At 52.5% G+C, this 14,858-nt stretch overlaps 1 protein-coding gene across 1 annotated transcript in view; it reads left to right on the top strand.

Moving 5' to 3' along the window:
* Positions 1-14,858, top strand: part of LOC311124540 (Golgi apparatus protein 1-like) — a gene marked incomplete at both ends in the record, with an annotated part of 43,777 nt that overhangs the window by 20,434 nt on the left and 8,485 nt on the right. The window lies entirely within an intron of this gene.

Raw genomic sequence — 14,858 nt, 5'->3', positions numbered from 1 at the left:
GGTTATCTGCTGCTATGGAGTCTAGGGGTGGGTTATCTGCTACTATGGAGTCTAGGGGTGGGTTATCTGCTACTATGGAGTCTAGGGGTGGGTTATCTGCTGCTATGGAGTCTAGGGGTGGGTTATCTGCTGCTATGGAGTCTAGGGGTGGGTTATCTGCTACTATGGAGTCTAGGGGTGGGTTATCTGCTGCTATGGAGTCTAGGGGTGGGTTATCTGCTACTATGGAGTCTAGGGGGGGTGGGTTATCTGCTGCTATGGAGTCTAGGGGGGGGTGGGTTATCTGCTGCTATGGAGTCTAGGGGTGGGTTATCTGCTACTATGGAGTCTAGGGGTGGGTTATCTGTTGCTATGGAGTCTAGGGGTGGGTTATCTGCTGCTATGGAGTCTAGGGGTGGGTTATCTGCTACTATGGAGTCTAGGGGTGGGTTATCTGCTACTATGGAGTCTAGGGGTGGGTGATCTGTTGCTATGGAGTCTAGGGGTGGGTTATCTGCTGCTATGGAGTCTAGGGGTGGGTTATCTGCTACTATGGAGTCTAGGGGTGGGTTATCTGCTACTATGGAGTCTAGGGGTGGGTTATCTGTTGCTATGGAGTCTAGGGGTGGGTTATCTGCTGCTATGGAGTCTAGGGGTGGGTTATCTGCTGCTATGGAGTCTAGGGGTGGGTTATCTGCTGCTATGGAGTCTAGGGGTGGGTTATCTGCTGCTATGGAGTCTAGGGGTGGGTTATCTGCTGCTATGGAGTCTAGGGGTGGGTTATCTGCTGCTATGGAGTCTAGGGGTGGGTTATCTGTTGCTATGGAGTCTAGGGGTGGGTTATCTGTTGCTATGGAGTCTAGGGGTGGGTTATCTGCTGCTATGGAGTCTAGGGGTGGGTTATCTGCTGCTATGGAGTCTAGGGGTGGGTTATCTGCTGCTATGGAGTCTAGGGGTGGGTTATCTGTTGCTATGGAGTCTAGGGGTGGGTTATCTGCTGCTATGGAGTCTAGGGGTGGGTTATCTGCTGCTATGGAGTCTAGGGGTGGGTTATCTGCTGCTATGGAGTCTAGGGGTGGGTTATCTGCTGCTATGGAGTCTAGGGGTGGGTTATCTGCTGCTATGGAGTCTAGGGGTGGGTTATCTGCTGCTATGGAGTCTAGGGGTGGGTTATCTGCTGCTATGGAGTCTAGGGGTGGGTTATCTGCTGCTATGGAGTCTAGGGGTGGGTTATCTGCTGCTATGGAGTCTAGGGGTGGGTTATCTGCTGCTATGGAGTCTAGGGGTGGGTTATCTGCTGCTATTGAGTCTAGGGGTGGGTTATCTGCTGCTATGGAGTCTAGGGGTGGGTTATCTGCTGCTATGGAGTCTAGGGGTGGGTTATCTGCTGCTATGGAGTCTAGGGGTGGGTTATCTGCTGCTATGGAGTCTATGGGTGGGTTATCTGCTGCTATGGAGTCTAGGGGTGGGTTATCTGCTACTATGGAGTCTAGGGGTGGGTTATCTGCTGCTATGGAGTCTAGGGGTGGGTTATCTGCTGCTATGGAGTCTAGGGGTGGGTTATCTGTTGCTATGGAGTCTAGGGGGGGTGGGTTATCTGCTACTATGGAGTCTAGGGGTGGGTTATCTGCTGCTATGGAGTCTAGGGGTGGGTTATCTGTTGCTATGGAGTCTAGGGGTGGGTTATCTTCTGCTATGCCTGGAGTCTAGGGGTGGGTTATCTGCTGCTATGGAGTCTAGGGGTGGGTTATCTGCTGCTATGGAGTCTAGGGGTGGGTTATCTGTTGCTATGGAGTCTAGGGGGGGTGGGTTATCTGCTACTATGGAGTCTAGGGGTGGGTTATCTGCTGCTATGGAGTCTAGGGGTGGGTTATCTGCTGCTATGGAGTCTAGGGGTGGGTTATCTGCTACTATGGAGTCTAGGGGTGGGTTATCTGCTGCTATGGAGTCTAGGGGTGGGTTATCTGTTGCTATGGAGTCTAGGGGCGGGTTATCTGCTGCTATGGAGTCTAGGGGTGGGTTATCTGCTGCTATGGAGTCTAGCGGTGGGTTATCTGCTGCTATGGAGTCTAGGGGTGGGTTATCTGCTGCTATGGAGTCTAGGGGTGGGTTATCTGCTGCTATGGAGTCTAGGGGTGGGTTATCTGTTGCTATGGAGTCTAGGGGTGGGTTATCTGCTGCTTTGGAGTCTAGGGGTGGGTTATCTGCTGCTATGGAGTCTAGGGGTGGGTTATCTGCTGCTATTGAGTCTAGGGGTGGGTTATCTGCTGCTATGGAGTCTAGGGGTTGGTTATCTGCTGCTATGGAGTCTAGGGGTGGGTTATCTGCTGCTATGGAGTCTAGGGGTGGGTTATCTGCTGCTATGGAGTCTAGGGGTGGGTTATCTGCTGCTATGGAGTCTAGGGGTGGGTTATCTGCTGCTATGGAGTCTATGGGTGGGTTATCTGCTGCTATGGAGTCTAGGGGTGGGTTATCTGCTACTATGGAGTCTAGGGGTGGGTTATCTGCTGCTATGGAGTCTAGGGGTGGGTTATCTGCTGCTATGGAGTCTAGGGGTGGGTTATCTGTTGCTATGGAGTCTAGGGGGGGTGGGTTATCTGCTACTATGGAGTCTAGGGGTGGGTTATCTTCTGCTATGCCTGGAGTCTAGGGGTGGGTTATCTGCTGCTATGGAGTCTAGGGGTGGGTTATCTGCTGCTATGGAGTCTAGGGGTGGGTTATCTGTTGCTATGGAGTCTAGGGGGGGTGGGTTATCTGCTACTATGGAGTCTAGGGGTGGGTTATCTGCTGCTATGGAGTCTAGGGGGGGTGGGTTATCTGCTACTATGGAGTCTAGGGGTGGGTTATCTGTTGCTATGGAGTCTAGGGGTGGGTTATCTGCTGCTAGGGGTGGGTTATCTGCTGCTATGGAGTCTAGGGGTGGGTTATCTGTTGCTATGGAGTCTAGGGGTGGGTTATCTGTTGCTATGGAGTCTAGGGGTGGGTTATCTGTTGCTATGGAGTCTAGGGGTGGGTTATCTGCTGCTATGGAGTCTAGGGGTGGGTTATCTGCTGCTATGGAGTCTAGGGGGGGTGGGTTATCTGCTACTATGGAGTCTAGGGGTGGGTTATCTGCTGCTATGGAGTCTAGGGGGGGTGGGTTATCTGCTACTATGGAGTCTAGGGGTGGGTTATCTGTTGCTATGGAGTCTAGGGGTGGGTTATCTGCTGCTAGGGGTGGGTTATCTGCTGCTATGGAGTCTAGGGGTGGGTTATCTGCTGCTATGGAGTCTAGGGGTGGGTTATCTGCTGCTATGGAGTCTAGGGGTGGGTTATCTGTTGCTATGGAGTCTAGGGGGGGTGGGTTATCTGCTACTATGGAGTCTAGGGGTGGGTTATCTTCTGCTATGCCTGGAGTCTAGGGGTGGGTTATCTGCTGCTATGGAGTCTAGGGGTGGGTTATCTGCTGCTATGGAGTCTAGGGGTGGGTTATCTGTTGCTATGGAGTCTAGGGGGGTGGGTTATCTGCTACTATGGAGTCTAGGGGTGGGTTATCTGCTGCTATGGAGTCTAGGGGGGGTGGGTTATCTGCTACTATGGAGTCTAGGGGTGGGTTATCTGTTGCTATGGAGTCTAGGGGTGGGTTATCTGCTGCTAGGGGTGGGTTATCTGCTGCTATGGAGTCTAGGGGTGGGTTATCTGTTGCTATGGAGTCTAGGGGTGGGTTATCTGTTGCTATGGAGTCTAGGGGTGGGTTATCTGTTGCTATGGAGTCTAGGGGTGGGTTATCTGCTGCTATGGAGTCTAGGGGTGGGTTATCTGCTGCTATGGAGTCTAGGGGGGGTGGGTTATCTGCTACTATGGAGTCTAGGGGTGGGTTATCTGCTGCTATGGAGTCTAGGGGGGGTGGGTTATCTGCTGCTATGGAGTCTAGGGGTGGGTTATCTGCTGCTATGGAGTCTAGGGGTGGGTTATCTGCTGCTATGGAGTCTAGGGGTGGGTTATCTGTTGCTATGGAGTCTAGGGGGGGTGGGTTATCTGCTACTATGGAGTCTAGGGGTGGGTTATCTTCTGCTATGCCTGGAGTCTAGGGGTGGGTTATCTGCTGCTATGGAGTCTAGGGGTGGGTTATCTGCTGCTATGGAGTCTAGGGGTGGGTTATCTGTTGCTATGGAGTCTAGGGGGGGTGGGTTATCTGCTACTATGGAGTCTAGGGGTGGGTTATCTGCTGCTATGGAGTCTAGGGGGGGTGGGTTATCTGCTACTATGGAGTCTAGGGGTGGGTTATCTGTTGCTATGGAGTCTAGGGGTGGGTTATCTGCTGCTAGGGGTGGGTTATCTGCTGCTATGGAGTCTAGGGGTGGGTTATCTGTTGCTATGGAGTCTAGGGGTGGGTTATCTGTTGCTATGGAGTCTAGGGGTGGGTTATCTGTTGCTATGGAGTCTAGGGGTGGGTTATCTGCTGCTATGGAGTCTAGGGGTGGGCTATCTGCTGCTATGGAGTCTAGGGGGGGTGGGTTATCTGCTACTATGGAGTCTAGGGGTGGGTTATCTGCTGCTATGGAGTCTAGGGGGGGTGGGTTATCTGCTACTATGGAGTCTAGGGGTGGGTTATCTGTTGCTATGGAGTCTAGGGGTGGGTTATCTGCTGCTAGGGGTGGGTTATCTGCTGCTATGGAGTCTAGGGGTGGGTTATCTGTTGCTATGGAGTCTAGGGGTGGGTTATCTGTTGCTATGGAGTCTAGGGGTGGGTTATCTGCTGCTATGGAGTTTAGGGGTGGGTTATCTGTTGCTATGGAGTCTAGGGGTGGGTTATCTGCTGCTATGGAGTCTAGGGGTGGGTTATCTGCTGCTATGGAGTCTAGGGGTGGGTTATCTGCTGCTATGGAGTCTAGGGGTGGGTTATCTGCTGCTATGGAGTCTAGGGGTGGGTTATCTGCTGCTATGGAGTCTAGGGGTGGGTTATCTGCTGCTATGGAGTCTAGGGGTGGGTTATCTGCTGCTATGGAGTCTAGGGGTGGGTTATCTGCTGCTATGGAGTCTAGGGGTGGGTTATCTGTTGCTATGGAGTCTAGGGGTGGGTTATCTGCTGCTATGGAGTCTATGGGTGGGTTATCTGCTGCTATGGAGTCTAGGGGTGGGTTATCTGCTGCTATGGAGTCTAGGGGTGGGTTATCTGCTACTATGGAGTCTAGGGGTGGGTTATCTGCTGCTATGGAGTCTAGGGGTGGGTTATCTGCTGCTATGGAGTCTAGGGGTGGGTTATCTGCTACTATGGAGTCTAGGGGTGGGTTATCTACTGCTATGGAGTCTAGGGGTGGGTTATCTGCTGCTATGGAGTCTAGGGGTGGGTTATCTGCTGCTATGGAGTCTAGGGGTGGGTTATCTGCTGCTATGGAGTCTAGGGGTGGGTTATCTGCTGCTATGGAGTCTAGGGGTGGGTTATCTGCTGCTATGGAGTCTAGGGGTGGGTTATCTGCTGCTATGGAGTCTAGGGGTGGGTTATCTGTTGCTATGGAGTCTAGGGGTGGGTTATCTGTTGCTATGGAGTCTAGGGGTGGGTTATCTGCTGCTATGGAGTCTAGGGGTGGGTTATCTGCTGCTATGGAGTCTAGGGGTGGGTTATCTGCTGCTATGGAGTCTAGGGGTGGGTTATCTGTTGCTATGGAGTCTAGGGGTGGGTTATCTGCTGCTATGGAGTCTAGGGGTGGGTTATCTGCTGCTATGGAGTCTAGGGGTGGGTTATCTGCTGCTATGGAGTCTAGGGGTGGGTTATCTGCTGCTATGGAGTCTAGGGGTGGGTTATCTGCTGCTATGGAGTCTAGGGGTGGGTTATCTGCTGCTATGGAGTCTAGGGGTGGGTTATCTGCTGCTATGGAGTCTAGGGGTGGGTTATCTGCTGCTATGGAGTCTAGGGGTGGGTTATCTGTTGCTATGGAGTCTAGGGGGGGTGGGTTATCTGCTACTATGGAGTCTAGGGGTGGGTTATCTGCTGCTATGGAGTCTAGGGGTGGGTTATCTGCTGCTATGGAGTCTAGGGGTGGGTTATCTGCTACTATGGAGTCTAGGGGTGGGTTATCTGCTGCTATGGAGTCTAGGGGTGGGTTATCTGTTGCTATGGAGTCTAGGGGTGGGTTATCTGCTGCTATGGAGTCTAGGGGTGGGTTATCTGCTGCTATGGAGTCTAGGGGTGGGTTATCTGCTGCTATGGAGTCTAGGGGTGGGTTATCTGCTGCTATGGAGTCTAGGGGTGGGTTATCTGCTGCTATGGAGTCTAGGGGTGGGTTATCTGTTGCTATGGAGTCTAGGGGTGGGTTATCTGCTGCTTTGGAGTCTAGGGGTGGGTTATCTGCTGCTATGGAGTCTAGGGGTGGGTTATCTGCTGCTATGGAGTCTAGGGGTGGGTTATCTGCTGCTATGGAGTCTAGGGGTGGGTTATCTGCTGCTATGGAGTCTAGGGGTGGGTTATCTGCTGCTATGGAGTCTAGGGGTGGGTTATCTGCTGCTATTGAGTCTAGGGGTGGGTTATCTGCTGCTATTGAGTCTAGGGGTGGGTTATCTTCTGCTATGCCTGGAGTCTAGGGGTGGGTTATCTGCTGCTATGGAGTCTAGGGGTGGGTTATCTGCTGCTATGGAGTCTAGGGGTGGGTTATCTGCTGCTATTGAGTCTAGGGGTGGGTTATCTTCTGCTATGCCTGGAGTCTAGGGGTGGGTTATCTGCTGCTATGGAGTCTAGGGGTGGGTTATCTGCTGCTATGGAGTCTAGGGGTGGGTTATCTGTTGCTATGGAGTCTAGGGGGGGTGGGTTATCTGCTACTATGGAGTCTAGGGGTGGGTTATCTGCTGCTATGGAGTCTAGGGGTGGGTTATCTGTTGCTATGGAGTCTAGGGGTGGGTTATCTGCTGCTATGGAGTCTAGGGGTGGGTTATCTGCTGCTATGGAGTCTAGGGGTGGGTTATCTGCTGCTATGGAGTCTAGGGGTGGGTTATCTGCTGCTATGGAGTCTAGGGGTGGGTTATCTGCTGCTATGGAGTCTAGGGGTGGGTTATCTGTTGCTATGGAGTCTAGGGGTGGGTTATCTGCTGCTTTGGAGTCTAGGGGTGGGTTATCTGCTGCTATGGAGTCTAGGGGTGGGTTATCTGCTGCTATGGAGTCTAGGGGTGGGTTATCTGCTGCTATGGAGTCTAGGGGTGGGTTATCTGCTGCTATGGAGTCTAGGGGTGGGTTATCTGCTGCTATGGAGTCTAGGGGTGGGTTATCTGCTGCTATTGAGTCTAGGGGTGGGTTATCTGCTGCTATTGAGTCTAGGGGTGGGTTATCTTCTGCTATGCCTGGAGTCTAGGGGTGGGTTATCTGCTGCTATGGAGTCTAGGGGTGGGTTATCTGCTGCTATGGAGTCTAGGGGTGGGTTATCTGCTGCTATTGAGTCTAGGGGTGGGTTATCTTCTGCTATGCCTGGAGTCTAGGGGTGGGTTATCTGCTGCTATGGAGTCTAGGGGTGGGTTATCTGCTGCTATGGAGTCTAGGGGTGGGTTATCTGTTGCTATGGAGTCTAGGGGGGGTGGGTTATCTGCTACTATGGAGTCTAGGGGTGGGTTATCTGCTGCTATGGAGTCTAGGGGGGGTGGGTTATCTGCTACTATGGAGTCTAGGGGTGGGTTATCTGTTGCTATGGAGTCTAGGGGTGGGTTATCTGCTGCTAGGGGTGGGTTATCTGCTGCTATGGAGTCTAGGGGTGGGTTATCTGTTGCTATGGAGTCTAGGGGTGGGTTATCTGTTGCTATGGAGTCTAGGGGTGGGTTATCTGTTGCTATGGAGTCTAGGGGTGGGTTATCTGCTGCTATGGAGTCTAGGGGTGGGTTATCTGCTGCTATGGAGTCTAGGGGGGTGGGTTATCTGCTACTATGGAGTCTAGGGGTGGGTTATCTGCTGCTATGGAGTCTAGGGGGGTGGGTTATCTGCTACTATGGAGTCTAGGGGTGGGTTATCTGTTGCTATGGAGTCTAGGGGTGGGTTATCTGCTGCTAGGGGTGGGTTATCTGCTGCTATGGAGTCTAGGGGTGGGTTATCTGTTGCTATGGAGTCTAGGGGTGGGTTATCTGTTGCTATGGAGTCTAGGGGTGGGTTATCTGCTGCTATGGAGTCTAGGGGTGGGTTATCTGTTGCTATGGAGTCTAGGGGTGGGTTATCTGCTGCTATGGAGTCTAGGGGTGGGTTATCTGCTGCTATGGAGTCTAGGGGTGGGTTATCTGCTGCTATGGAGTCAAGGGGTGGGTTATCTGCTGCTATGGAGTCTAGGGGTGGGTTATCTGCTGCTATGGAGTCTAGGGGTGGGTTATCTGCTGCTATGGAGTCTAGGGGTGGGTTATCTGCTGCTATGGAGTCTAGGGGTGGGTTATCTGCTGCTATGGAGTCTAGGGGTGGGTTATCTGTTGCTATGGAGTCTAGGGGTGGGTTATCTGCTGCTATGGAGTCTATGGGTGGGTTATCTGCTGCTATGGAGTCTAGGGGTGGGTTATCTGCTGCTATGGAGTCTAGGGGTGGGTTATCTGCTACTATGGAGTCTAGGGGTGGGTTATCTGCTGCTATGGAGTCTAGGGGTGGGTTATCTGCTGCTATGGAGTCTAGGGGTGGGTTATCTGCTGCTATGGAGTCTAGGGGTGGGTTATCTGCTGCTATGGAGTCTAGGGGTGGGTTATCTGCTGCTATGGAGTCTAGGGGTGGGTTATCTGCTGCTATGCCTGGAGTCTAGGGGTGGGTTATCTGCTGCTATGGAGTCTAGGGGTGGGTTATCTGCTGCTATGGAGTCTAGGGGTGGGTTATCTGTTGCTATGGAGTCTAGGGGGGGTGGGTTATCTGCTACTATGGAGTCTAGGGGTGGGTTATCTGCTGCTATGGAGTCTAGGGGGGGTGGGTTATCTGCTACTATGGAGTCTAGGGGTGGGTTATCTGTTGCTATGGAGTCTAGGGGTGGGTTATCTGCTGCTATGGAGTCTAGGGGTGGGTTATCTGTTGCTATGGAGTCTAGGGGTGGGTTATCTGTTGCTATGGAGTCTAGGGGTGGGTTATCTGTTGCTATGGAGTCTAGGGGTGGGTTATCTGCTGCTATGGAGTCTAGGGGTGGGTTATCTGCTGCTATGGAGTCTAGGGGGGGTGGGTTATCTGCTACTATGGAGTCTAGGGGTGGGTTATCTGCTGCTATGGAGTCTAGGGGGGGTGGGTTATCTGCTACTATGGAGTCTAGGGGTGGGTTATCTGTTGCTATGGAGTCTAGGGGTGGGTTATCTGCTGCTAGGGGTGGGTTATCTGCTGCTATGGAGTCTAGGGGTGGGTTATCTGTTGCTATGGAGTCTAGGGGTGGGTTATCTGTTGCTATGGAGTCTAGGGGTGGGTTATCTGCTGCTATGGAGTCTAGGGGTGGGTTATCTGCTGCTATGGAGTCTAGGGGTGGGTTATCTGCTGCTATGGAGTCTAGGGGTGGGTTATCTGCTGCTATGGAGTCTATGGGTGGGTTATCTGCTGCTATGGAGTCTAGGGGTGGGTTATCTGCTACTATGGAGTCTAGGGGTGGGTTATCTGCTGCTATGGAGTCTAGGGGTGGGTTATCTGCTGCTATGGAGTCTAGGGGTGGGTTATCTGTTGCTATGGAGTCTAGGGGGGGTGGGTTATCTGCTACTATGGAGTCTAGGGGTGGGTTATCTTCTGCTATGCCTGGAGTCTAGGGGTGGGTTATCTGCTGCTATGGAGTCTAGGGGTGGGTTATCTGCTGCTATGGAGTCTAGGGGTGGGTTATCTGTTGCTATGGAGTCTAGGGGGGGTGGGTTATCTGCTACTATGGAGTCTAGGGGTGGGTTATCTGCTGCTATGGAGTCTAGGGGTGGGTTATCTGCTGCTATGGAGTCTAGGGGTGGGTTATCTTCTGCTATGCCTGGAGTCTAGGGGTGGGTTATCTGCTGCTATGGAGTCTAGGGGTGGGTTATCTGCTGCTATGGAGTCTAGGGGTGGGTTATCTGTTGCTATGGAGTCTAGGGGGGGTGGGTTATCTGCTACTATGGAGTCTAGGGGTGGGTTATCTGCTGCTATGGAGTCTAGGGGGGGTGGGTTATCTGCTACTATGGAGTCTAGGGGTGGGTTATCTGTTGCTATGGAGTCTAGGGGTGGGTTATCTGCTGCTAGGGGTGGGTTATCTGCTGCTATGGAGTCTAGGGGTGGGTTATCTGCTGCTATGGAGTCTAGGGGTGGGTTATCTGCTGCTATGGAGTCTAGGGGTGGGTTATCTGTTGCTATGGAGTCTAGGGGTGGGTTATCTGCTGCTTTGGAGTCTAGGGGTGGGTTATCTGCTGCTATGGAGTCTAGGGGTGGGTTATCTGCTGCTATGGAGTCTAGGGGTGGGTTATCTGCTGCTATGGAGTCTAGGGGTGGGTTATCTGCTGCTATGGAGTCTAGGGGTGGGTTATCTGCTGCTATGGAGTCTGGGTGGGTTATCTGCTGCTATGGAGTCTAGGGGTGGGTTATCTGCTACTATGGAGTCTAGGGGTGGGTTATCTGCTGCTATGGAGTCTAGGGGTGGGTTATCTGCTGCTATGGAGTCTAGGGGTGGGTTATCTGTTGCTATGGAGTCTAGGGGGGGTGGGTTATCTGCTACTATGGAGTCTAGGGGTGGGTTATCTTCTGCTATGCCTGGAGTCTAGGGGTGGGTTATCTGCTGCTATGGAGTCTAGGGGTGGGTTATCTGCTGCTATGGAGTCTAGGGGTGGGTTATCTGTTGCTATGGAGTCTAGGGGGGGTGGGTTATCTGCTACTATGGAGTCTAGGGGTGGGTTATCTGCTGCTATGGAGTCTAGGGGGGGTGGGTTATCTGCTACTATGGAGTCTAGGGGTGGGTTATCTGTTGCTATGGAGTCTAGGGGTGGGTTATCTGCTGCTAGGGGTGGGTTATCTGCTGCTATGGAGTCTAGGGGTGGGTTATATGTTGCTATGGAGTCTAGGGGTGGGTTATCTGTTGCTATGGAGTCTAGGGGTGGGTTATCTGTTGCTATGGAGTATAGGGGTGGGTTATCTGCTGCTATGGAGTCTAGGGGTGGGTTATCTGCTGCTATGGAGTCTAGGGGGGGTGGGTTATCTGCTACTATGGAGTCTAGGGGTGGGTTATCTGCTGCTATGGAGTCTAGGGGGGTGGGTTATCTGCTACTATGGAGTCTAGGGGTGGGTTATCTGTTGCTATGGAGTCTAGGGGTGGGTTATCTGCTGCTAGGGGTGGGTTATCTGCTGCTATGGAGTCTAGGGGTGGGTTATCTGTTGCTATGGAGTCTAGGGGTGGGTTATCTGTTGCTATGGAGTCTAGGGGTGGGTTATCTGCTGCTATGGAGTCTAGGGGTGGGTTATCTGTTGCTATGGAGTCTAGGGGTGGGTTATCTGCTGCTATGGAGTCTAGGGGTGGGTTATCTGCTGCTATGGAGTCTAGGGGTGGGTTATCTGCTGCTATGGAGTCTAGGGGTGGGTTATCTGCTTCTATGGAGTCTAGGGGTGGGTTATCTGCTGCTATGGAGTCTAGGGGTGGGTTATCTGCTGCTATGGAGTCTAGGGGTGGGTTATCTGCTGCTATGGAGTCTAGGGGTGGGTTATCTGCTGCTATGGAGTCTAGGGGTGGGTTATCTGCTGCTATGGAGTCTAGGGGTGGGTTATCTGCTGCTATGGAGTCTAGGGGTGGGTTATCTGCTGCTATGGAGTCTAGGGGTGGGTTATCTGTTGCTATGGAGTCTAGGGGGGGTGGGTTATCTGCTACTATGGAGTCTAGGGGTGGGTTATCTGCTGCTATGGAGTCTAGGGGTGGGTTATCTGCTGCTATGGAGTCTAGGGGTGGGTTATCTGCTACTATGGAGTCTAGGGGTGGGTTATCTGCTGCTATGGAGTCTAGGGGTGGGTTATCTGTTGCTATGGAGTCTAGGGGTGGGTTATCTGCTGCTATGGAGTCTAGGGGTGGGTTATCTGCTGCTATGGAGTCTAGGGGTGGGTTATCTGCTGCTATGGAGTCTAGGGGTGGGTTATCTGCTGCTATGGAGTCTAGGGGTGGGTTATCTGCTGCTATGGAGTCTAGGGGTGGGTTATCTGTTGCTATGGAGTCTAGGGGTGGGTTATCTGCTGCTTTGGAGTCTAGGGGTGGGTTATCTGCTGCTATGGAGTCTAGGGGTGGGTTATCTGCTGCTATGGAGTCTAGGGGTGGGTTATCTGCTGCTATGGAGTCTAGGGGTGGGTTATCTGCTGCTATGGAGTCTAGGGGTGGGTTATCTGCTGCTATGGAGTCTAGGGGTGGGTTATCTGCTGCTATTGAGTCTAGGGGTGGGTTATCTGCTGCTATTGAGTCTAGGGGTGGGTTATCTTCTGCTATGCCTGGAGTCTAGGGGTGGGTTATCTGCTGCTATGGAGTCTAGGGGTGGGTTATCTGCTGCTATGGAGTCTAGGGGTGGGTTATCTGCTGCTATTGAGTCTAGGGGTGGGTTATCTTCTGCTATGCCTGGAGTCTAGGGGTGGGTTATCTGCTGCTATGGAGTCTAGGGGTGGGTTATCTGCTGCTATGGAGTCTAGGGGTGGGTTATCTGTTGCTATGGAGTCTAGGGGGGGTGGGTTATCTGCTACTATGGAGTCTAGGGGTGGGTTATCTGCTGCTATGGAGTCTAGGGGTGGGTTATCTGTTGCTATGGAGTCTAGGGGTGGGTTATCTGCTGCTATGGAGTCTAGGGGTGGGTTATCTGCTGCTATGGAGTCTAGGGGTGGGTTATCTGCTGCTATGGAGTCTAGGGGTGGGTTATCTGCTGCTATGGAGTCTAGGGGTGGGTTATCTGCTGCTATGGAGTCTAGGGATGGGTTATCTGTTGCTATGGAGTCTAGGGGTGGGTTATCTGCTGCTTTGGAGTCTAGGGGTGGGTTATCTGCTGCTATGGAGTCTAGGGGTGGGTTATCTGCTGCTATGGAGTCTAGGGGTGGGTTATCTGCTGCTATGGAGTCTAGGGGTGGGTTATCTGCTGCTATGGAGTCTAGGGGTGGGTTATCTGCTGCTATGGAGTCTAGGGGTGGGTTATCTGCTGCTATTGAGTCTAGGGGTGGGTTATCTGCTGCTATTGAGTCTAGGGGTGGGTTATCTTCTGCTATGCCTGGAGTCTAGGGGTGGGTTATCTGCTGCTATGGAGTCTAGGGGTGGGTTATCTGCTGCTATGGAGTCTAGGGGTGGGTTATCTGCTGCTATGGAGTCTAGGGGTGGGTTATCTGCTGCTATTGAGTCTAGGGGTGGGTTATCTTCTGCTATGCCTGGAGTCTAGGGGTGGGTTATCTGCTGCTATGGAGTCTAGGGGTGGGTTATCTGCTGCTATGGAGTCTAGGGGTGGGTTATCTGTTGCTATGGAGTCTAGGGGGGGTGGGTTATCTGCTACTATGGAGTCTAGGGGTGGGTTATCTGCTGCTATGGAGTCTAGGGGGGTGGGTTATCTGCTACTATGGAGTCTAGGGGTGGGTTATCTGTTGCTATGGAGTCTAGGGGTGGGTTATCTGCTGCTAGGGGTGGGTTATCTGCTGCTATGGAGTCTAGGGGTGGGTTATCTGTTGCTATGGAGTCTAGGGGTGGGTTATCTGTTGCTATGGAGTCTAGGGGTGGGTTATCTGTTGCTATGGAGTCTAGGGGTGGGTTATCTGCTGCTATGGAGTCTAGGGGTGGGTTATCTGCTGCTATGGAGTCTAGGGGGGGTGGGTTATCTGCTACTATGGAGTCTAGGGGTGGGTTATCTGCTGCTATGGAGTCTAGGGGGGGTGGGTTATCTGCTACTATGGAGTCTAGGGGTGGGTTATCTGTTGCTATGGAGTCTAGGGGTGGGTTATCTGCTGCTAGGGGTGGGTTATCTGCTGCTATGGAGTCTAGGGGTGGGTTATCTGTTGCTATGGAGTCTAGGGGTGGGTTATCTGTTGCTATGGAGTCTAGGGGTGGGTTATCTGTTGCTATGGAGTCTAGGGGTGGGTTATCTGCTGCTATGGAGTCTAGGGGTGGGTTATCTGCTGCTATGGAGTCTAGGGGTGGGTTATCTGCTGCTATGGAGTCTAGGGGTGGGTTATCTGCTGCTATGGAGTCTAGGGGTGGGTTATCTGCTGCTATGGAGTCTAGGGGTGGGTTATCTGCTGCTATGGAGTCTAGGGGTGGGTTATCTGCTGCTATGGAGTCTAGGGGTGGGTTATCTGTTGCTATGGAGTCTAGGGGTGGGTTATCTGCTGCTATGGAGTCTATGGGTGGGTTATCTGCTGCTATGGAGTCTAGGGGTGGGTTATCTGCTGCTATGGAGTCTAGGGGTGGGTTATCTGCTACTATGGAGTCTAGGGGTGGGTTATCTGCTGCTATGGAGTCTAGGGGTGGGTTATCTGCTGCTATGGAGTCTAGGGGTGGGTTATCTGCTACTATGGAGTCTAGGGGTGGGTTATCTACTGCTATGGAGTCTAGGGGTGGGTTATCTGCTGCTATGGAGTCTAGGGGTGGGTTATCTGCTGCTATGGAGTCTAGGGGTGGGTTATCTGCTGCTATGGAGTCTAGGGGTGGGTTATCTGCTGCTATGGAGTCTAGGGGTGGGTTATCTGCTGCTATGGAGTCTAGGGGTGGGTTATCTGTTGCTATGGAGTCTAGGGGTGGGTTATCTGCTGCTATGGAGTCTAGGGGTGGGTTATCTGCTGCTATGGAGTCTAGGGGTGGGTTATCTGTTGCTATGGAGTCTAGGGGTGGGTTATCTGTTGCTATGGAGTCTAGGGGTGGGTTATCTGTTGCTATGGAGTCTAGGGGTGGGTTATCTGTTGCTATGGAGTCTAGGGGTGGGTTATCTGCTGCTATGGAGTCTAGGGGTGGGTTATCTGCTGCTATGGAGTCTAG

The sequence above is a fragment of the Coregonus lavaretus genome (genome assembly GCF_964263955.1).
Source record: "Coregonus lavaretus genome assembly, contig: HAP1_SCAFFOLD_3440, whole genome shotgun sequence".
Lineage (NCBI taxonomy): Eukaryota > Metazoa > Chordata > Actinopteri > Salmoniformes > Salmonidae > Coregonus > Coregonus lavaretus.
This window is presented reverse-complemented; position numbering and strand designations above follow the sequence as displayed.